Below are 23,418 nucleotides of genomic sequence, written 5' to 3'. Positions count from 1 at the left end.
GTGGCAAGGCCCACAGCGACATCTCCTGGTCTATTCCTTCTCTTCTGGGGGCTCAGTTTCAGCTTCTTACTTCCCGCGACTTTCTCTCCCTCTGTCTGAATTTCATTCTCTTATAAGGGACTCCAGTAAGAGGACTGAGACCATCCCGATTGAGGTGGGTCACACCTTAACTGAAGTAGCCTCATTCCAGGCCTCAATGATTCCTACAAACATTTTTGCAAGTACAATGATCTGAGTAAAATAGAAAAAACAACTCAGGGCACTCTGCTTCTGCCTAAGAGATAAAAAGTACTAAGTGAACAGTGACATCACATGGCAACTGGATAACCTACAAAATCATAGTTTTAAAAATCCATGAGAAAGCACAACTGAGGATGCAAAACTACAAAACAAAAATAAACAGATAAACTAAAAATTCAGAAAGTGATAAGCCTCTCCTAAGAGAAAGGGGGCCCACAGTGACTTCTATCCTCTGGAGCAATGAGATAAAAATGAGGACTTCATTATAAGGCAAGAAGAAAGCAGAGAAGGTTGGCATGGTGGTGCAGAATCCCAGAGAATATCAGCCACAAACAGAGTCTGCACCTACTCATGCAAACTTTCCCATGGACCTTCACTGAGTGTGAAGATTGAGGGCAGAAGATTGAGAATAGAGCAAAAGAGCTGAAAGATTCTCTTCTAAGGTGGAGACACAGAAAGCCTGTTGAGAGCAGGGTAGTCACCTGAGAGAAGCCCTCCAGGGAACTCTGAGCTCTTCAGGGTAACATGCAGAGGCTGCCAGCAACTAGAAGAGGAACAGGGGAGCTAAGGGAAACCTCTCTTTGGTACAGACCTGCAGAATCTGCTAAAGCTGAGAGTAAGGAGGTAGAACTGAAATAATCTGCCACAGGCATGCTAGACTTTCACTGAATACACTCTCAGTCCCCCAAGGCTAGGGGAAGCGTAGCAGGGTGGAGAGAGATCTCCTGAAGCACAGAATGCCAGGGGTTGGCCTGCAGGGCAAAGAAATCTCCCTAGAGACTCAAAAGCTGGTAACCAACTTTTCAAAAAATACTTTTATTGGAAATCTTAACACACATACAGTCCATACATGGTGTACAATCAGTGGGTCACACTATCATCACACAGTTGTGTATTCATCACTATGGTCATTTTTAGAACATTTGCATCACTTCAGAAAAAGAAATAAAAAGAAAAATTCATACATCCCAAACCCCTTTCACCTTCCTCTCACTGACCACCAGTATTTCAATCTACCGAATTTTTACCCTTTATACCCACCTATTATTTATTTTTTATCCTTATTTGTTCACTCATTTGTCCATACCTTGGATAAAAGGAGCATCAGATACAAAGTTTTCACAATCACGTGGTCACATTGTAAAAGCTAATTAGTTATACAATCATCTTCAAGATGATTCAAGGCTACTGGAACACAGCTCAACAGTTTCAGGTACTTCCCTCTAGCCGCTCCAATATACCATAAACTAAAAACTTATGTAAGGCATAAGAATAACCTTCAAGATAACCTCTCAACTTTGATACCTCTCAGCCATTGGAACTTTAATTTTGTTTCATTTCTCTCTTAACCCTTTTGGTCAAGAAGCCACTCTCAATCCCATGATGCTGGGTCCTGGCTCATCCTGGGAGTTCTGTCCCACATTTCCAGGGAGATTTACACCCCTGGGAGTCATGTCCCATGTAGCGGGGAGGCAGTGAGTTCACTTGCCATGTTGGCTTAGAGAGGGCACATCTGATCAACAAAAGAGGTTCTCTGGGATGACTCTTAGGCAAAATTATAAGTAAGCTTAGCTTCCCCTTTGCAGGAATAAATTTCCTATGGGTGAACCCCAAGATCCAGAGCTCAGGCTATTGATGTGGTTGTTCCCCTGCTTGCAAGAATTCCCCAGATGTGAAAGAGGAATATTTCCTCCTTTCTCCCCAGTCCACCAAGGGGACTTTGCAAATACTTTTTATTCATGCAGGCAATCAATTTTTAAAGCCACATGATATTTCCCACAATTCAAAACGCTAGCAGCTAGGCAGTAAAACACAATGAAATTTCCAGAATCTTCCTGGTAACTGCTGAAGGGATGGTTCTGATCCTGACCTTAAATCATTTGAGGACAGTGGTGAACTGAATCAACTTAAAGCTGCAATAAGCCAGATCCACTAAATAACATATCACCTTGACTCAGTCTACCACTCCAGCAGTCTGAAAAAGGAAGAGGTGTGCCCTTTTCTAAGTATATATTTTATTTACTTGGGTGTCTTTTGTTATTTTACATGCACTGTCTGGCGTGCAATAAGAAATTCTAAGTTGCTCAAAGAATAAAGAAAATGTGACCCAATGTCAGGAAAGAAAATAGTCAATAGGAGCAGATCCACTGGTGGCCCAGATGTTGGAGTTACGCAGCAGGAAATTTAACTTAATTATTGTAAGCATGCTGAAGGATCTACTGGAAAATACGAACAACATACATGAGCATATGGGGGGATTTCAACAGAGAGATAAAAACAATTATAAAAAGACCCCAAAGGGAGGAGTTATAATGGAGAAGACAGGATTTAACAAATAAGTATGGCTGCTGAATCATCATGTTGATACTTCTTGTGGTCTCCAGTTCTTGGAGAACCTAGAAAGAAAAACTGAAATTGTGCAGCAGTAACCCATACCAAACTCCAAAATATGTTCTAGGACTACTTGTTATAATGTACTTTGAAACTTATTCATTTTTTGTATATATGCTATATTTTATAATAAAAAGTTTTTTTAAAGAGCCCAAAGAATATGCCTGCAACAATTGCTACTATTGGATTCTAGATGGATCTCTATTTTTCTTAGATCCTGCCTAATAGAAATACTATATCACAGATAAAGAATTCTTTTGATGGGTTTCTCAGCAGATTGAAAATAGCAGAGGGGAGAATCACATGAATTTAAAAACAGGTCGTTAGAATTTAACTATTCAAACTGAAATACAAAGATAGGACAGAGTTAAAAATGGAACAGTACTTTCAAGGTCTGGGGCAATATTAAATAGTCTAACATAGATACCATGTTATTTATGTACACCTATATATACATGGAGTACCAAAGGAGAAGAGAGAGAGAATTACCAAAGAGGAATTGGCCAAGAATTTTTCAAAATCAATGAAACACATCAACCTACAGATCTATGAAGTTTAGCAAATCCTAAGCAGAATAAATACAAGGAAATAACACATAGATCTATGATAGCTAAATTGTTGAAAATAAAGGAAGAAAGACAGAGAAAAAAAGACACATCACATATAGGAGAATCACTTTAAGAAAAATGGCTGCATTCTCATTAGAAACAATAGAAACCAGAAGACAAATGGAATGACATCTTTAAGTTCTGAAAGAAAACAATTAACTTGGGATTCAATATCGAGTGATGATATCTTTCAAAATAAAAAGAAAATTAACCATTATTCCCAGACAAAAGCTGTGATAATTATTATCATGAAAACTTGCACTATCAGATATGCTAAAAAATTCTTCAAACTGAAGGGAAATGATGCCAGAAAGTAAGATGCCAGAAAGTAACATGGATCATGAAAAAGAAATAAATGGCATATATGTTGGGTAAATATAAAGGATTATTTATTATTCCTAAAATATATCATTAAGATACTATTGACTATTTAAAGTAAAAATAGTAACAATAGATTTTAAATATAATAAGTTAATATAAGTTAAAATATGTGGAAGGATAGTATGTGACAAGACCATAAAAGGTGGGAGGGAGGAGTAGAATGCAAATACACTGTTACAAGCTCCTTGCATTTTACACGAAAATAATGGAACATTTTTTGATGGTGAACTGTTATAACATGCATGCTTTATGCTCTAGAGAAACCAATAAAATATTAAACAAAGAGGCATCACTAAAATGCTAATAGATGAAATAAAAACAGAATATTAAAAAAACACTCAATTTATTATATTAAATATTTAAAAATAGGAAAGTTGTGAAAGTAGAAAGTAGATTAGAGGGTACCAAAGAATGGAGGGGGTAAGGGAGTGTTTTTGTTTGGTGAATATGGAGTGTAAATTAAAACAAAACAAAACAAAACAGGAATGAAGAGCAGAACTGAGGGCAAGACTGCTTTAGATTTTAATCCTAAAGAACTGTGAGGTTCCCATTTACTCTGATGAACCACAGGATGGCACATATTAAATGTGAGGAGACAAGATCTAAAAAAAACCCAAACAAACAAAAAAGAGATCCATCTAGAATCCAATAGTAGCAACCATTGCAGGCTTTGAAAATGATATTTAAGTTTTAAGGGTGAAGATTAAAACCATCATGACACTTAAAACAGTGTTTACAAATATTAAGTGGTTTTATTCACTAAACCCTCACTCTTGTAATCATTTGATCAAATTTTCTCCTATTATTTGATATGTATTGATATTGAATAAAATACTTGCCTTTACTCTAAAACAACAACAACAAACAATCAAAAACACTCAATTCAACCAAAGGAGGGGAAAAAAGAAACAAAGAGGTGAACAAACAGAAACCAAAGACCAATTTTTTAGACTTAAATCCAACAGCCCACCAGTTACATTAAATGTAAATGAACTAACACTTTAGATAAAAGGCAGAGATTGTCAACTGAATATAAAAGCAAGACCTAACTACATGCTGCATAAGAAATACATATTAAACATAAAGAGAAAGATTAAAGAAAAGTGGATTTGGGGTGTGTTCTAGTTTGAAAGCTACCAGAATGCGAGATGCCAGGAATAAAATGGCTTTTAAAAAAGGGAATTTATTAAGTTGCAAATTAACAGTCCTAAGGCATTGAAAATGTCCAAGATAAGGCACCAACAAGAGGTTACCTTCACTCTAGAAAGGCCAATGAAGTTCAAGGTTTCTCTCTCAGCTGGGAGGGCACATGGCTAAGTCTGCTAACTTTCTCTCCTGGCTTCTTGTTTCATGAAGCTCCCCCAGAGGTGTTTTCCTTCTTCATATCTGTGCTGGTTTGAAAGGATGTATGGACCCTAGAAAAACCATGTTTTAATCAAAATCCCATTTCATAAAGGCAGAATAATTCCTATTTAATACGTATGTTTGAAACTGTAATCAAATCATCTCCCTGGAGATGTGATTTAATCAAGAATGGTTGTTAAACTGGATTAGGTGATGACATGTCTCCACCCATTTGGGTGGGTCTTCATTAGTAAATTCTATAAAAGAAGAAACATTTTGGAGAATGAGAGATTTCTGAGAGAGCAGAGAATGACACAGCCATGAGAAGCAGAGTCCGCCAACCAGTGACCTTTGGAAATGAAGAAGGAACATGCCTCCTGGGGAGCTTTGTGAAACAGGAAGCTAGGAGAAGAAGCTAGCAGATGATGTCATGCTCGCCATGTGCCCTTCCAGATGAGAGAGGAGCCTTGACTGTGTTCGCCATGTGCCCTTCCTCTTGAGAGAGAAACCCTGAACTTCGTAGGCCTTCTTGAATCAAGGTATCTTTCCCTGGATGCCTTAGATTGGGCTTTCTATAGACTTGCTTTAACTGGGACATTTTCTTGGCCTTAGAACTGTAAAGTAGCAACTTATTAAATTCCCCTTTTTAAAAGCCATTCTGTTTCTGGTATATTGCATTCTGGCAGCTAGCAAACTAGAACAATATCCAAAGGTCTCTGGCTGTGTGGGCTCTGTTGGTTCTGGTGGCTCTCTAGCTTTTTTCCAAAATGGTTCCTTCTTAAAGCAACCCCACTTTCAATGGGTGGAGACATTTCTCCATGGAAACCATCTAATCAAAAGTTACCACCCACAATTGGGTGAGTCATATCTCCATGGAAACAAACAAAAAGATTCCACCAAGCAATACTGAATGAAGATGAAATAACTTGGCTTTTATGGGGTACACAACAGATTCAAACCAGCACAGGGTAGTCAACAAGTTTTGGTAATAGATGGTGGTGATGGTAGTATAATATTCTGAGTGCAATTAATATCACAATTGCACATATAGAAGTTGTTAAAATGGAAAATTTTGTGTTGTATATATGTTTCCACAATAAAAATTTAAGAAAAAAAAAAGAGTAGATAAAGATATAGCATGTACCTCCTAAGCATAAGAAGGTGGTGTTACTATATTAATATAATGCAAAATATACTATAAACCTAAGAGTTTTATCAGAGATAAAGGGGGGTATTACATAATAATAAAAGGAACAATTTGTTGAGATCTCATAATAATCCTAAATGTGCGCACTTTATAAAAAAGCTCCAAAACTCTGAAGAAAAGTTTGACAGAACTGAAAGGATTTTACATTCCCCAAATCCTAAATAGAGAATTATTACCTAGATTTCAGTAATTAATACAAGTTGTAAAAAAAAGAAACAGTAGGGCTATAGAAGGATTAAACACTAAAATCCAACTTGACTTAACTTTTATTTATAGAAAACTAAACCAGATCATTGAAGATTACACATTTTTCTCGAGTACACATAAAATATTAACCGAAAAAGACCATATCCTGGTCTGTAAGACAAGTCTCAATAAATTTCAAAGGACTGAAATCATGGAGTATGTTCTCTTAGAGGAAGAGTGCTAAACTATAAATCAATAATGATAAGATTACAAAAAAATTCCTAAGTATTTGGAAATTAAGCAACATGAAATAATGTATGGGTGACAAAACAAGAAGTGAGAAATTTTTAAACACTCCAAACCAAATAAAGGAAAACAAAATAAAATACAAAGGATGCAGTAAAAGCAGTCCATAGATTGATAACCAAAAACTATATGAAGTGGCAACACTCATTTGCAAGTAGCCCAGATGTGCTGGTTTGAAAGGATGTATGAACTCTAGAAAAGCCATGTTTTAATCAAAATCCCATTTCGTCAAGGCAGAATAATCCCTATTCAATACTGTATGTTGAAACTGTAATCAGCTCATGTCCCTGGAGATGTGATTTAATCAAGAGTGGTTGTTAAACTGGATTAAGTGATGACATGTCTCCACCCATTTGGGTGGGTCTTGGTAAGTTTCTGGAGTCCTATAAAAGAGGAAACATTTTGGAGAATGAAGGAGATTTGGAGAGAGAAGAGAATGCTGCAGCACCACAAAGCAGAGAGTCCATCAGCCAGTGCTTTGCAGATGAAGAAGGAAAACGCCTCCCAGGGAGCTTCATGAAACAGGAGAGAAAGCTAGCAGATGATGCTGTGCTCGCCATGTGCCCTTCAAGCCAAGGAGAAACCATGACTGTGTTCGCCATGTGCCTTCTCGGAGGAGAGAGAAACTCTGAACTTCATCGGCCTTCTTGAACCAAGGTATCTTTCCCTGGATGTCTTTGATTGGACATTTCTATAGACTTGTTTTAATTGGGACATTTCATTGGCCTTAGAACTGTAAACTAGCAACTCATTAAATTCCTCTTTTTAAAAGCCATTCTGTTTCTGGTATATTGCATTCTGGCAGCTAGCAAACTAGAACACCAGATAGAAATTTTAAAACTGAAAAAATTTCAATAACTGAACATAAGAACTCAAAGAAAAAAATTAAGGGCATATTAGATGCAACTGAAGTGAGAATTGGCAAATGGGAAGATAGATCAGAAGAAAAATCCTGAATGAGGCAAAAAAAGTTGGGGGAAAAAAAACAGAAAAAGTGTAAGAGATGTAGAGAACATAGTTTACTGTTTGTATTTACTTGGAGGCTTAGAGAGAGAGGAGAAAGCGATTGGAGAAGAAGAATCTATGAGGACAAACTGACCAAGAATTTTGTAGAAGTGGTTGAAAGATACGAATTTACAGATTTTAGAGGCCCAAATGAACCTCAAGCAAGATAAATAAAAGGAAAGCCATTAGTAGATAATCAGATAAAACCGAGGAAGACCACAGAGAAAGAGAAAATCTTGAAATCAGTCTGAAAGAGAAACAGAACAGCAGCGTCCCGGTTGGAACGTGGAAGCTAGAAGCACAATGGGATGTTGTACTGAAGGTTCTAAAATAAAACAACTGCTAACACAGAAGCACATCCTTGGCAGAAACAGTCTCCAGGAATGAATTATAGACAGGCGTTTTCAGAAAGAGAAAATGAGAAGATTTTATACTAAAGAAAATACTAAAGGATATTCTTCAAGCAGAGGAAAATAACCCCAGACGGAAGGTCAGAGACCAAGAAGGCATTTTAAAGCAATAAAAATAGAAATTCATAGGTAAATCTAAATTAATATTTTATAGTACGACAACAATAATATCTTTTAACACTTAAAATACAGAGAGAATGAAAATTCATAAATTGGAAGGGGTGAAATGGAGTTAAATTGTTTCCTATGCATTAATGGTGAGAGGATAAAAGTACCAATTTTGAGGATGAATATTGTAATTTCTAAGAACTGTAAAAGAATGTGTTTTAGTATCCTGGCTGCTAAAAAAAAAGTATTCGCAAAGTCCCCTTGGGGGAATGGTGAGAAAGGGGGAAAATTCAACTTCCCCAAGTGAAGAATTCTTGATATTCTCACAAGCTGTGGGGACAACCAAAGCTATAGGCGGAGCCCCCAATCTTGGGGTTTGTTCATATGAAACATCCCAGCAAAGGACAGGCTAAGCCTACTGAAAATCAGGCCTAAGAATCACCCCCAGAGAACCTCTTTTGTTGCTCAGATGTGGACTCTCTCTCAGCCAACATGACAAGCAAACTCACTGCCCTCCCCTTCTCTATGTGAGAAAGAAATCCTAGAACGAGCTGGGGGAACTCAGCAAAAAAACCTTCTCAACCAAAAGGGGGAAGAGAGAAATTGAGACAAAATAAAGTATCAGTGGCTGAGAGATTTCAAACAGAGTTGAGAGGTTATCCTGGAGGTTATTCTTGTGCATTAAATAGATATCACCCTTTTAGTTAAGGTGCAACAGAGAGGCTGGAGGGAACCGCCTGAAACTGTAGAGCTGTGTTCCAGTAGCCATGTTTCTTGAAGATGATTGTATAATGATATAACTTTCACAATGTGACTGTGTGATTGTGAAAACCTTGTGTCTGATGCCCCTTTCATCTACCTTTTCGACAGATGAGTAAAACATATGGAATAAAAATAAATAATAGGGGGAACAAATGTTAAAATAAATTTAGTAGATTGAAATGCTAGTGATTAATGAAAAGGAGGGGTAAGGGGTATGGTATGTATGAATTATTTTCAGTTTTCTTTTTATTTCTTTTTCTGAATTGATACAAATGTTCTAAGAAATGATCATGATGATGAATATATAACTATGTGATGATATTGTGAGTTATTGATTATACAACAAGAATGGAATGATCATATGGTAAGAATGTTTGTGTTTGTATGTGGATATATTTCATAAATTTTAAAAAATGGGAATTTATTGGCTCATGTTTTGAGGCTTGGAGAAGTCTAAAACCAAGACTCACCAAGGTGACGCCTTCTCCCAGAAGCCTGGCGCTGTGGGGCTGGCTGCCCCTGATCTGTACCTCGGCTTTTCCTTCACATGGCGGTGCATGTGGCGACCTCTCCTGGCTTCTCTGGGTTCTGCTTACTTTTGGTTCTTTGCTGTGGCTCCTTCTCTATGTGAATTTCGTTCTCTATGTGAATTTCTGAATTTTATTCTGCTTAAAATTACTCCAGTAATAGGATTAAGACCCATCCTGATTCCATTATGTCACACCTTAATTGAAACAACCTCATCAAAAGGTCCTATTTGCAATGGGTTAACAACATAGTGATGGATTCAGAGTAAAAACATGTTTTAATTATGGAGTACATAATTCCAAGTCCCCACAGAGTATATAACTTCTAAACTAACAAAAAAAGAAAAAAGAGAAAATATTCTATCAAAAAGAAGGCAAGAAAGGAGAGAAATAGAAAGAACATAAAATACCTGGGACAGAAAGAAAGCACATTGTATAATGGTAAATACAGACCCATATACATCTATAATTATATTTAGTGCAAATGGACTAAGTATTCCAATGAAAAGTCAGCGATTGTCAGACTAGTTTTTTTATTTTAAAAGATATTTTTATTGAGAAATATCCACACACAAACAGTCCAACCGTATTATACAATCAGTGGTGCACAGTATCATCACATAGTTGTGTATTCATCACCATGATCATTTTTTAGAACTTCTGCATCACTCCAGAAAAAGAAATAAAAAGAAAAAAAAAAGAACTCATACACCCCACACCCCTTACCCCTCCAGAATAGATTTGAAAATCAGCTATTCTCTGTTTGTAAGGTACATCTAAACCTGAGGATATAGTGAGGTTGAAAAAAAAAAAGATGGATAAAATACTTGGCAAACACTAATTTCTCCAAAACTTGTTACTGTATTACCATCAAACTAGACTTTAAAGCAAAGTGCATTTCTAGAGATAAACAGAAATGCTTCATAATGGCAAACTGTTTAATTCATGAGGAATCTATAACAATTCTAAGTTTGAGTCTACCTAATCCATGGCCAAAAAAATATATGAAACAAAAGTTGACAGAACTGGTGTTAGTATATACGCATATATCGCCCTGCTCTGACCACTGGGGGGCCTAGAAACAGTGACACCTGTGTAGCAGTGAGTATACCCAGTGCCTAGATCTTGGTTTCTAATATAATTCTTCAAAAAAGGATACTAGGGTTCCTTGGAGAAATGGGTGATTCTAGGCTGGGAGAGGGAATATATAAGTTGAACCTGCAACATCCTGCAGTGCCAGAAAGTAAGGAAGTGCTGAAAAAAACATATAAATAAAACTATGGTGACATGTCAGACACAGGAGTCAACCTGAAAAAGCTCCCAAAGACAAACTGGAATAATTTGAGCAAAATAAATAATGTAGTATTGGATTATAACCCAAAGTATAAAATAAGTATCTGCAAGTTCATATTCATATAAATAGTTGATCAAATACCTTAATGGATGGGGAAGAAGAGATAAATATCCCATGCAGAAGAATATAAATCCATGTATGTAGACATCCCTGCCTCAAAAAGGGGAGCTTGATTCCTCACCCCCCTGAGTGTGGGCTGCACTTAGTGATATGTTTAAAAAAGAGTAGAGTGTGGAGGGGAGATGTGGGAGTAATTTATAGTGGAGAAACTTTGCAAATGCCACCTTTGGCCAGGTAGTTAAGGTTGGCATCACCAGTAATAAGTCATGTTGGTAATATGTATCTTTGATATGATGTGATAAAAATAGCACTTCACCTCTGTGATCTACCTCTCAGAAACAGAACAAAACAAACCATAACCCTGTCTCACCATGAGAAAAATACCAAACAGACCTAAACTTGAGGACCACTCTACAAAATACCTGACCAGTTCTTCTCAAAACTGCCAAGGTCAAACACAAGAAAAGTCTGAGAAACTGTATAGACCAGAGGAGACTAAGGAAACCTGACAGCTAAACATAAGGTTGTAACCTAGTGGGGATCTTAAAACAGAGAAAGGACATTTGGGAAAAACTAGTGACAACAAGTGTGGAGTTTAGTTAATTAAAAAAATAATAATAATAATAAATGCAAGGAGAAATAGATGAACCTATAAGCATAATGAGAGTTTTTAACTTAGCCCTTTCAGTAACAGATAGGTCTAAGTAAACAGAAAATCAGTAAGGATATAAAAGATTGTAAAAATACTATTAACAAACTTTACTTAATCGACGTATGTAAAACACGTCGTGCCCAACAACTCAGAATGTACATTCTTTCAAACACCCATGAAACATTTACAGAAACTGATCCATAACGCAAGTCTCAACAAATTTGAATGGATTGAAATCATACCAAGAATGTTCTCTGACCATAATGCAATTAAGTAAAAAACACTAATAAAAAATATGTTGACGTCCCGCTTGAGGTCCGACAGCCAATGGCTCCTTCGCGTCCTCACTGCCCGGTGGAGAGAAAATGGTGGGTCGGAGCAGCGCCATGGCCGCCGGTGCCTGAGGGGCGTTTTTCATCGGGTATCGCATTTCCTTCCACCGCAAGGCACGGGGTGACTCCAAATTCAAGAACAGCCTCCGAGAGCGAAGAAAGAAACAGAAACTTGCCAAGGAGAGACCTGGGCTTTCCAAGTTATGTGCCTTTAAAGATGCTGAAGCTGTTCAGAAATTTTTCCTTGTAGAATTGCATTTTGGTGAAGAGTTATTAGTCCAAGGTGAATATGAGAAGGGCGTGGGCCATTGGACAAATGCAATTGCTGTGTGTGGACAGCCACAGCAGTTATTGCAAGTATTACAGCAAACTGTTTCACCCCCAGTGTTCCAGATGCTTCTGACTAAGTGCCCAACAATTAGTCAGAAAACTGTAAGTGCTCAGAGCTTGGCTGAAGATGATGTGGAATGAAAAACAAATATCAGCATAAGAAAATCTCAATTTAAAATATTTAAAAGATTCTTAATTTGGAAGATGAACAGTTCTGAAGTTATAGGGGCAAATATGCTGTAATATGGACTGTACCACACAGAAATCTACCAAAGTTAATTTTTACTTTGAGTTAACTGAGTTAACTAAAATATCACGGATTTTGTTTCTTCCTAAAATGTGTAATTAAAATGTACATATATATAACAATACTTAGGTTTAAATTACTCCATGCTTAGTTTTCAAAGATAAGACATAAAAAAAGTATAGAAGAAAGCCAAAGAATGTGCATTTTTTAAAAGCTAATACATTTTGCTGTATATCAGAAAATTGTCTGAAAACTTGTTTATCAAAACTGAGCATTAATCTTCAAGAGTTTTTTCCCACTTAATCTTTCAAACATAAATATATTTGTGAAAAAAATATGTTTGGAAAATTCCTATATTTGTAAATTAAGGAATATACTTCTAAAAACATTTGGATCTAAGAAATCATAATGGAAATTAGATTTGCCAAACTTTTTCAAACTCTTCCAAAGAAGAGAAAAATAGGAAACTCATCATAAGGCTGACATGATCTTGCTAGCATGATTTTGCAAGGATAATATGAAGAAATAATGTAACAGATCAATCTTACTCAGTGACATAGAAGCAAAAGTCCTAAACAAAATATTAGCAGATCAATCCAACAATATATATAAAGAATACTTATGACCAAGTTGTTGTATTGCAGTAATGTAAGCTTGGTTTAACAATAGCAAACCATTTAGTATTATTCACCATATTAATAGAATAAAGGAGAAGCAGAAAATATGATCAACTCAAGAGTTGAGAAAAAGCATTTGATAAAATTCAGTATTTATCATTTTGAAAAAATAAAGTTTTAACAAACTGGGAAAATAATCCTAGGATATCTCTGAAACATTATTTTTAATGATGAAATGTTGAAAATGTTAGATTGTGAATACAATACAATTTGACCACTTCTATTCTCCATTGTGACGGATGTCAAGGCAAGACAAAATGGAAGTATGAGGAGAGAAGAGATCATTATGAAGATATTGTTGTTTCAAATTAATAGAGTCTAATTTTTAGAACAGTTTTACACTATTAGAAAAACTGAGCAGAGAGTACCAAGGGCTTCCGTAGACATGGCTCCACCTAGCCCCCACTCCTTTATTACTAACACACACACAGTTTCCTTTATTATTAACATCTTGCTTTTGGTGGTACACTTGTTACAACTAAGGAGCATTGGCTATGTTATTATAAATTAAAGCCCATAGTTTACATTAAGGGGTACAACTCTTTGTGTTGAACAGTTCTCTGGGTTTTGACAAATGCACAGTTATCATGTGTCCAGGATTACAGTATTGGTCAGAATAGTTTTACTGCCTTAAAAATCTGTATGAATCATCCATCCATTCCTCTCCCCACTCCCTGAACCTCTGGCAACCATTCATCTTTTTACTGTCTCTTGAATTTTGCCTTTTCCAGGATGTTCTATCGTTGGAATCATACGGTAGTATGCAGTCTTTTCAGGTTGGGTTCTTTACTTAGTATTGTGTATTAGAGGTTCCTTTGCGTCTCTTTGTGACTTGATAGCTGTTTTTAGCTTTCCTAGGCTGCTTATGCAAATACCATGAAATGGGTCGATTAAAGAATGGGAATATACTTACAGTTCTGAAGCTGGGAAAGTGTCCAAATCAAGGCATCATCAAGGCGATACTTTCACCCCAAGATTGTGGTATGCTATGGCTACCAGTGCTCCCTGATTTCTCTGTCACATGGCAAGACACATGGCTGCGTCTCCCGGCTCTTCCTTCTCTTCCAGTTTTTGTTCAGATTCTTGCTTCCTGTGGCTTTCTCTCTCTGTGTCCTAATTTTATTCTCTTATGAAGGACTCCAGTAATAGGATTAAGACCCATTCTGATTAACGTGGTACACACCTTATGTGAAGTAACCTCATCAAAAGGTCCTATTTACAATGGGTTCACACCCACAGAAATGGATTAACTTTATTCTCTTTTTTTTTTTTCATGGTCAGGCACCAGGAATCGAACCCAGGTCTCCGGCATAGCAGGTGAGAACTCTGCCACTGAGCCACCATCTCACTGCCCAGGAATGGGTTGACTTTAAAAACATGTTTTTCTGGGGTACACACAGCTTCAAACTACCACAATAGCTTTTTTCTTTTTATTGCTGAGTAATATTCCATTCTTTGGATATTGAATGGAATATCCATTCCATTCTAATTCCATTCCACTTATTGCTGAGTAATATTCCATTCTAATGGATAAATTCTTTTATCCATTCACCCATTGAAAGACATCTTCATTGCCTTCAGTTTTTGGCAACTTTGCATAAAGCTACTGTAAATATTTGTCTGCAGGTTTTTGTGTGGACATAAATTTTCAACTAAGTTGGGTGAATACCTGAGTGCAATTGCTGAGGGTATGTTAAGACTATGTTTAGCTTTTTAAGAAACTACCAGGCTGTCTTCCTGTGAATGAAAATTCCTGTTGCTCCCCGTCGTCATCAGCATTTGGAATGGTGTTTGGATTTAGCCATTCTAATAAGCATGTAGGGTATCTTGTTTTAACTTGCAATTCCCTAATGACATATGATATTGAGCATCTTTTCAAATGTCTGTTTGCCATCTGTGTATCTTTTTTGGTGAGACGTCTGTCCATATCTTCAGCTCATTTTGTAATTGGATCATTTATTTTGTAATTGTTGCATTTTAGGTGTTCTTTGTATATTTTGGATACAAGTCCCTTATCAGATATGTTTTGCAAATATTTTCTCCCAGTCTGTTTTTGTCTAGTCTTTCTAATAATAGTATTTCTCACAGAGAAGTTTTTATTTTTAATGAAGTCCAATATCAATTTTTAAATTGGCAGTGCTTTTAGTGTTGTACCTAAAAATTCATCTACAATCCAAAGTCACTTAAATTTTCTCCTATATTATCTTCTAGAAATTTTAAAGTTTTGTGCTTTACATTTGAGTTTACGATCAATTGTGAGTCAAAATTTGTGAAGGTTATATAAGTTCATGTTTATTTATTTGTTTGTTTTTTGCATATGGATGTTATGCAAAGGCATAACGTTATGAAGGATTAAGTAAAGGGTTAACTCAGCAGATCTGGGGGGTTGAGCCCCTGAACATCCCAAAGCAATGACTAGCCCTTAACTGGCTCCTGGGAGATCACCTCTACGCCCTCAGGATATCCTGCCTGAGTGTGTCTTTGTATACCTGGGGCCTTGAAGCCAGGCCAGATAGTTTATGCCAGAAATATGATTCATGGTGGGGAGCTTGGTCACACTGTACCAATTTGACCTCTGCAGGGGCTGGAGACTGAACAACTAAGTTCAGACATGTACGCACGCCATGCCTATGTGATTTGCACTCAATATAAACTCTGGACACCAAGGCTCAGGGGAGCTTCCCTAATCAGCAATAGGTCGTAAGTGTTGTCACACATCATTGCTGGGAGAACTCAGATCTGTGTGTCAGCTCCACTGGGAAAGCATAACTGAAGGCTTGTATCTGACCTCTCCTGAATGCTGTCCTAAGTGCTTTTTTCCTTTGCTGATTTTACACTGTGTCCTTTCACTGTAATAAACTATAATCACAAGTATAATAGCTTTTCTGAGATCTGTGAGTCCTTCCAGTGAACCGTTGAAATTGAGGGTGGTTTGGGGCACCACTGACACAAAGTCCCATTGTTTCAGCCGACTTATGGAAAAGTCTGTTCTTTCTCCATTGAATTGATGTGGCTCCTTTAACATAGACCAGTTGACCATATTTGTGTGGATGCCTTGCTGAGCTCTCTTTGTTCTTTCACCAACACCATGCTGTCTCATGCTTCACCTAAGTGTTAAAATTCAGGCAGTGTCAGTCCACCTCCTTGGTTCTTTTTCTTCACTATTGTGTTGGCTATTCTGGGTGTTTTGCCTTTACATAGAAACTTTGGAATCAGTTTGTCAATATCTATAAAAATCACTTGCTGGGACTTTGATTGGGATTGGGTTGAATCAAATAGACCAATCCAGTTCGGGAGAATTGATATCTTAACAAGATATCTTCCTATCTGTGAACCTGAAATAGCGCCCCATTAATTTAGATCTTTATCAGAGTTGTGTAGTTTTCTCCATGTGGATCCTGTACATATTTTGTTAGATTTATACCTAAATTGTTGTTTTTTTCTTAGTGCGAATGTAAACGGTATTGTATTTTTAATTTCAAATTCCAATTGTTCCTTACTGGTATATAGAGAAACAACTGGCAGTTGTATCCTGCAACCTTGTTACAGTTGTTTTTTAGTTCCAAGAGGGTTTTTGCGGTGGTTATTGATTCCTTGGGAATTTCTACATAGACTATAATGCCATAAAGAAAGTTTTAGTTTTTCTTTCTCAATCTGTATATCTTTTTTTTAAAAAAATCTTTTCTTTTTTATTGCATTAATTAGGACTTCTTGTACAACGTTAAATAAAAGTGGTGAGAGAAGACATCTTTGTCTTCTTTCCTGGTCTTAGAGGGAAAAGCATTTCGTTTCTCACCATTAAGTATGCTAGCTGTAGAGTTTTTGTAGATGTTCTTTATGAAATTGAAGAAGTTCTACGATAATTCTATGAGAGTTTTGTCATGAATGGGTGTTAGATTTTGTCAAATGCTTTTCTGCATCTATTGATATGATTTTTCTTCTTTAGCCTAATGATGTGATAAATTACACCAACTAATTTTCAAATGTTGAACCAGTCTCACAAAACTGGGATAAATCCCTCTTGGTCACGGTATGTAATTCTTTTTATATATTGTTGGATTCAATTTGCTAATGTTTTATTAAGGATATTTGCAGTTACATTCACAAGAGTTATTGGTCTGCAGTTTTCTTTTCTGTAGTGTCTTTTTCTGGTTTGATATTAAGGTAATACGAGCCTTATAGAATGAGTGAGAATGTGCTTCCTCTGCTTCTGTGTTCTGGAGGAGATTGTAAAGAATTGGTGTCATTTGTTCCTTAAGTTTTTGGTAAAATTCAACAACGAATTTTTTTTTTTTTTTTAAAGGAAAGACAGAGAGAAGGAAGGAAGGATAGAAGGAAGGAAGGGAGGAAGAAAGGGAAACATCTTTTAAACATTTTCTTGTTTTTATTGTATTTTGTTTCTCTGTTTTTTGTTACATGGGCTGGGGCCGGGAATCGAACCGAGGTCCTCCGGCATAGCAGGCAAGCACTTTGCCCGCTGAGCCACCGCGGCCCGCCCAACAACGAATTTTTAAAAAAGGATCTGGGCCTGGTGTTTTCTTCTCTGGGAAGTTATTAATTATTAATTTAATTATATATATATAGGCCAATTAGATTGCATATTACTTGTTAATTTTTTTAGTTTGCGTCTTTCAAGGAATTGGTCCATTTTATTTAAGTTATCAGATTTGTAGGCATAAAGTTGCTTATCATATTCCTTCATTCTCCTTTTAATGTCCATGGGATTGGTAGAGATGATGCTTGCTTCATTTCTGATATTAGTAATTTGTATATTTTCTCCTTTTTTCATGGCTATTATGAATAGAGGTTTATTAATTGTATTAATCTCTTCAAAGAACAAGCTTTTGGCTTTGTTAATTTTTTCTATTGATTTCCTATTTTCAATTGCAGTGATTTCTGCTCTAATTTTTATTTATTTTCCTCTGCATGCTTTAGGATTATAATGTTGGTCTTTTTTTCTCTAGTTTCCTAATGTGGAAGCATACATTATTAATTTTAAATTTTTCTGCTTTTCTCATATGTGAAACCAAAGCTATAAATTTCCCACTAAATACTGCTTTTATTGCATCCCACAGATTTTGATCGGTTGTATTTTCATCTTCATTTAGTTCAAAATGTTTTTTTAATTTCTCTTGAGCTTTCTCGTTTGGCCCATGTGTTAGTTAGAAGTGTGTTGCTTAATATCCAAATATTCTGGGATTTTCTAGTTTCATTCCGTTGTGGTCTGAGGGTGTACTTTGTATAATTATTATTCTTTTATATTTGTTAAAATGTGTTCTATGGCTCAGAATGTGGTCTGTCTTGGTGGATGTTCCATTTAAGCTTGAGAATAATGTGTATTTTGCTGTTGTTGGATGAAGTAGTCTATAAATGTTAATTAGATCCAACTGATTAATGGTACCATTCAGTTAACCTATACTCTTACTTATTTTCTGCCTCCTCCATCTGTCAGTTACTAATAAAGAATGCAAAAGTTTCCAACTATAATAGTGAATCAGTCTATTTCTCCTTGCAGTGTTCTTTGTCCATGTTTTCTTTTAACTCTTTGATCACATTTAGGACCATTTTTAAAAAGTCTTTGTCCTGGATGTGTTCCAGGTCTGGTCCTCTTCATTGATGATTTAGCGTGCTTTAATCTTTTCCATCACTTCCTGTTTCTTTGTATGTCTTGTAATCTTTTGCTCAAATCTGGACATTTGGATATTTTAATGTGTTATTGCTGGAATTTAGACTTTGAGACATCTGTTCCTTAAGTTTGTATCCAGCTAATGTTATGATAGAACTTTCCATGAATGCTGGGAAATAACAAACAAATAAATAAATAAATAACTTTCCCAGCCTTTGCAGATTAACCTGTGTGGAGTGCTGTCCTTCAAGGTTATCCATACAATGAGCTTACAGAATAGTTCCAGACAAAGTATAGGGGTCTCCCTGACCCTTTCTGTACATGTGTCTTACCTTGGGCATGCACTTTTGGCCCTAGGCATTCCCCTGTTTACATAGAAACAAATACCCTCTCTTCCCTAGGTAAGATTCCTCAAGATCCCTGGCACTGCACTGTGTGTCCTATAGCCAGCAATCCCTTGTCCCATACGGCCACAGCTCGACTGCCATCCCACAGCATTCTAGGAGAATCCTGTGAGCTACCATGTACACACAGGGCATCTTCTGGGACCTGGTTCAGTTCCTTGGTGCCTCATGTATTTTGACACTCTGTTGTTAGGTGCATATACATTAAGGATTGTTATCTCTTCTGGGAGAATTGACTCCTTTGTCAATATGTAATGCTCATCTTTATCCTAGATAATTTTTCTTGTTCTGAAGTCTGCTTTATCTGAAAGTAAGGCAGCTACTCCAGCTTTCTTTTGATAAGTATTAGGATGGTATTTCTTTCTCCATCCCTTTAATTTTAATCTAGTAAAAAACTCTCCAACTAGTTCACATACAGGCTAAAGCCATTTGCCATAAATACCATTTAAGTGTTCTTACCAGTTTATTTAAAAATATAGAATCCAACTAATAAACTATGAGTTGGTTTCCTTTAAAAGATGAATAAAACAGACAAAGCTACAACAATTCTAACTTAAAAAAAAGAAAGAGAGAAAAAAACCTCAAACACCCAGAGTTAGTAGTGCAAACAATAAATAAGTATACAAAGGTTCAATGTGCAATGTGTCCTACAGAGCCTACCTCCCCCTAGTCCAGTTCAGAGCCTGTGATAACACATCCCATGGCAACCTTGGGCAGCCCAGAGGAGAGGAAGCAGTTGACCTGAGTTGCTCAGTCAGCAGGCAGGGAGTGGGGGCAAACACCAGGAGCAGGAGACTGTGCACATTGACTAGGGGGGATTCAGGGCGTTCTTAGACCAGCCCTTCCTTCCTGGCTCTCTAGAGACTGGTCTGACCCACCTCAGGGCGACCAGTTGGCCCTGGCCCAGGGCACCCCAAGCTGAGGTCCCTCTCTCCGCTCCTGCCCTTGCACCTTTCAAACCTTGAGTGATGAAGAGTCTCAGCTTAAACAGGTTTGGGGAGAGATGTGGTGGGGATAAAATTCTCAAATGTGAAGAGGCTAACCAGCTGTCTCACTGAAGCACGAGTGACTCAGAGGGTTGCACTTCTCAGGGGATTTATATTTTGAGAAAAGACCCTAAGGGAAAGCAGCACTTAACCCTGAGCCAGTGACCGGGACTGGCTTACTCAGTGTCCCCAGTGCCTGGCATTATGCCTGCCACCTAGAACGTGCATGGCAAATAGGTACACTAAACACTTATCCATAAGTAAAGTCACCTGTGCTCATTGTGAAAAGGTAGACCATACCTGTTTGATGTCAGAAAGTTAGAATCTCTCCTTTTCACCTACCCTGATTTCTTTAAGTGCCTTCTTTCAGTTATTTTGGTCTTCCATGTGGAAATTGTTTCCTCAGATGCCAGCTGATCCTTGGCTTTTTCTCCATGCATAATAGTGAGCTTTCTAAAGCTCAGGAACTTGAAGGCTTCTAGTTTTTAAAAAATATCTTTTTTTACTGTGAAATATGCTAAAAAAAGCAATACTTTTCAAAGTACATTTTAACAGGTAGTTATAGAACAGATTTCAAGAGTTGGTATAGATTACAGTTCCATAGTTTCAGCTTTTTCTTCTAGCTGTTCCAAGACACTGGAGACTAAGAAGAAATGTCAATATAATGATTCAGTAGTCCTACTCATTTGTTAAATCCTGATTTCTCTGCTATAACTCCTCTTTCTCCTTTGATCCTTCTCCCAATCTTTAGGGATATTTGGGCTATGACCATTATAACTTCTTTTTTATGTTGAAAGGGTATCTACAGTATGGGATAGGGGGATGGAACTGGCTGATGTTCTTGGAGAGATTGGCACCTCTGGGTTTTAGAGTTTATCTGGTCTAGGAACCACTCATAGGTTTTAGGTTTCAAAAAAGTAAACTTAGTGTGTACAACTTTTGTAAGTGCTCAGATGGAGCCTTGGGTGTTCTTTAGGGTTATCAGGAATGGTATTAGTTGGGGTTTGGCAAACCATGGCAATTAGCAATATCTAGCTGAAGTTTGCATAAGACTATCCTCCAGAATAGCCTCTTGGCTCTATTTGAACTCTCTTAGCCACTGATACCTTATTTTGTTACATTCCTTTCCCACCTTTTGATCAGGAAGACATTGTTGATCCCACATGCCAGGACAAGGCTCATCCCTGGGAGTCATGTCCCATATTGCCAGAGAAACTCATGCTCCTGGACATGGTGTCCCACATGGCGGGGTGGGGGAGAGTGGTGGAGGGGAGGGTGATGATTATTCTTGCTGAGTTGGGCTTCGAGAATGAGAGAGGCTACAAAAGAGGTTCTTTGGAAGTAACTCCTAGGTATAATGATAGGTAAATTAGCTTTTCCACTGCAGAAATAAGTTTCATAAGAGCAAGCTGGAGGCGTTTCTTTATCTGAGGGCCCTACCATAGGGTGATGGGACAGGTTGTTCCATTGGGGTCCCGTAAATATCAATCTTTTCCCTTGGGCTGGTCAGTTTTCTCAGAGAGGAATTTTTCAGTTTCTCTGGTTGCAGCATGGAGAGAAGGGGTTAGTGGGTTTGAGTTTCTTATGTACAGACTTACATTTAAGTCCCCAGTCTTTAGTCTTTAATCTTTACTCTGACATCTCCTCATCTCACAACCCCTCAGCTGGGCCATGTGTTCCCAAGTCTAAAAGCACTGTGGTCTCCCTCAATATTTTACAGGTATAAACAAGGGGATCAAGGATGTTTTTGTTTGTTAAAGCAGTCAGAATGCAATATATCAGAAATGGAATGGCTTTTAAAAAGGGAACTTTTTAAGTTGCAAGTTTACAGTTCTAAGACTCTGAAAAATATCCAAATTAAGGCACAGCAAGAGGGTACTAGACACCTCTGTCAGCTGGGAAGGCACATGGCTGGTGTCTGCTAGCCTTCTCTCCTGGCTTCTTGTTTCAAAAGGATTCCCTGGGTCTGTTTTCCTTCTGCATCTCCAAAGGTCTCTGGCTATATGGGCTCTGTCTGCTCTTTCCAAAACGGTTCCCTCTTAAAGGACTCCACTAAGGAGATGCAAGGGTAGCTCAATGGTAGATTTCTCACATGCTCTGTGGGAGACCCAGGTTTGATTCCCAGTCCATGCACTTACCAAAAACAAAGCAAACAAAAATTCAACAAATGGTATTGCAATAATGGGATACTTACATGGAAAAAGAATGAAATGTGACCCCCTGCCATACAGCATGCAAAAAAAAAAAAAGGGCTCCAGTAAGCAGACCCGCCTTGAATGGGTGGGTCACATCTCCATGGAAAGAACTTAATAAAAAAGCTCCCAGCCAATACTGAATGAGGATTAAAGAACATGGCTTTTCTGGGGTACATAACAGTTTCAAACCAGCACATGGGGGATGGACTAACAGTTCACTCACACTGTTGTTAGCTTCATCCCACTTCTCAACTTTCTACTAACCTTCCCCACCCAGGTTTGGCATCAGCCCCTTGTTCCTGTGGGCTTCCCCCCTGCTGTCTTTAAGGTCCCAGCTTTCTCATGTTTGCTCAGTGACGTCGTCTATCCTTTTCCATCTTTCAAACATTTTTTGACACCTCTCATCTATTTTGGCCCCCTCTTCTATTTGCTTTGTCCTAGTGGATTTATACTGTTTATTCCTTTAACTGCTATCTCCATGGGATTTGGGAAGAGAGCAGATATAAATATTTGCGTTCGATCTGCCATGTGCAATGGGCCTGACTTGCTTTTTCTCTTTAACAATATATCAAGGAAATCTTTGTTCCTTTTTAATGGAGTAATGTCTTAGTTTGCCAGGGCTGCTATAAGAAAACACCACTGGTATTTGTTATACCGGTTGGCATAAATACCAGGAATTTACTGTCTCACAGTTTTGGAGGCTAGACGTTCAGCCTCGAGATATTGGTAAGGTCATGTTTTCTGTAGCTTGCTGCAACCGTTAACTCAATCTCTGCCCTCATTACATGGCCATTTGTCTCCTTGTGTCTCCTCCTCACTCCTATTGCTTATAAGGACTCTAGTCAAATGGGATTAAGGCTCACCCTGTTTCAATTTAGCCTTATCTCAATAGGATCTTCAGAGATACCATTTACGAATGAGTTCATTCACACACCCCCCAGGACCAGGTGTTAGGAATTGAACAAGTCTGTGGGATACAGGATTCAATCTACCACAGGAATAGCATTCCCCTTAGGAATGAGCAAATAATTACATTAATCAGCCTTCAATCGAGGACACTCTAGCCGGGTTTAGGCTTAT

At 37.5% G+C, this 23,418-nt stretch overlaps 1 protein-coding gene and 1 pseudogene across 4 annotated transcripts in view; both read left to right on the top strand.

Annotated features, from left to right (window-relative positions):
- Window positions 1-8,004: 8,004 nt before the first annotated feature.
- The window catches only part of CHIT1 (chitinase 1), a 34,550-nt gene continuing 19,136 nt past the window's right edge, over window positions 8,005-23,418 (top strand). For all 4 annotated transcript variants that reach the window (XM_077155780.1, XM_077155781.1, XM_077155779.1 and 1 more), the window contains exon 1: window positions 8,005-8,207. The gene's annotated coding sequence lies outside the window, so the exon portion shown is untranslated. The remainder of the gene's footprint in view (window positions 8,208-23,418) is intronic.
- LOC143678994 (mitochondrial import receptor subunit TOM20 homolog pseudogene) lies at window positions 11,907-12,344 on the top strand (annotated as a pseudogene).

Source organism: Tamandua tetradactyla, chromosome 4 (genome assembly GCF_023851605.1).
Source record: "Tamandua tetradactyla isolate mTamTet1 chromosome 4, mTamTet1.pri, whole genome shotgun sequence".
Taxonomy (NCBI): domain Eukaryota; kingdom Metazoa; phylum Chordata; class Mammalia; order Pilosa; family Myrmecophagidae; genus Tamandua; species Tamandua tetradactyla.
Note: the sequence above shows the minus strand (reverse complement) of the source record. Positions and strands in the feature narration are given on the sequence as shown.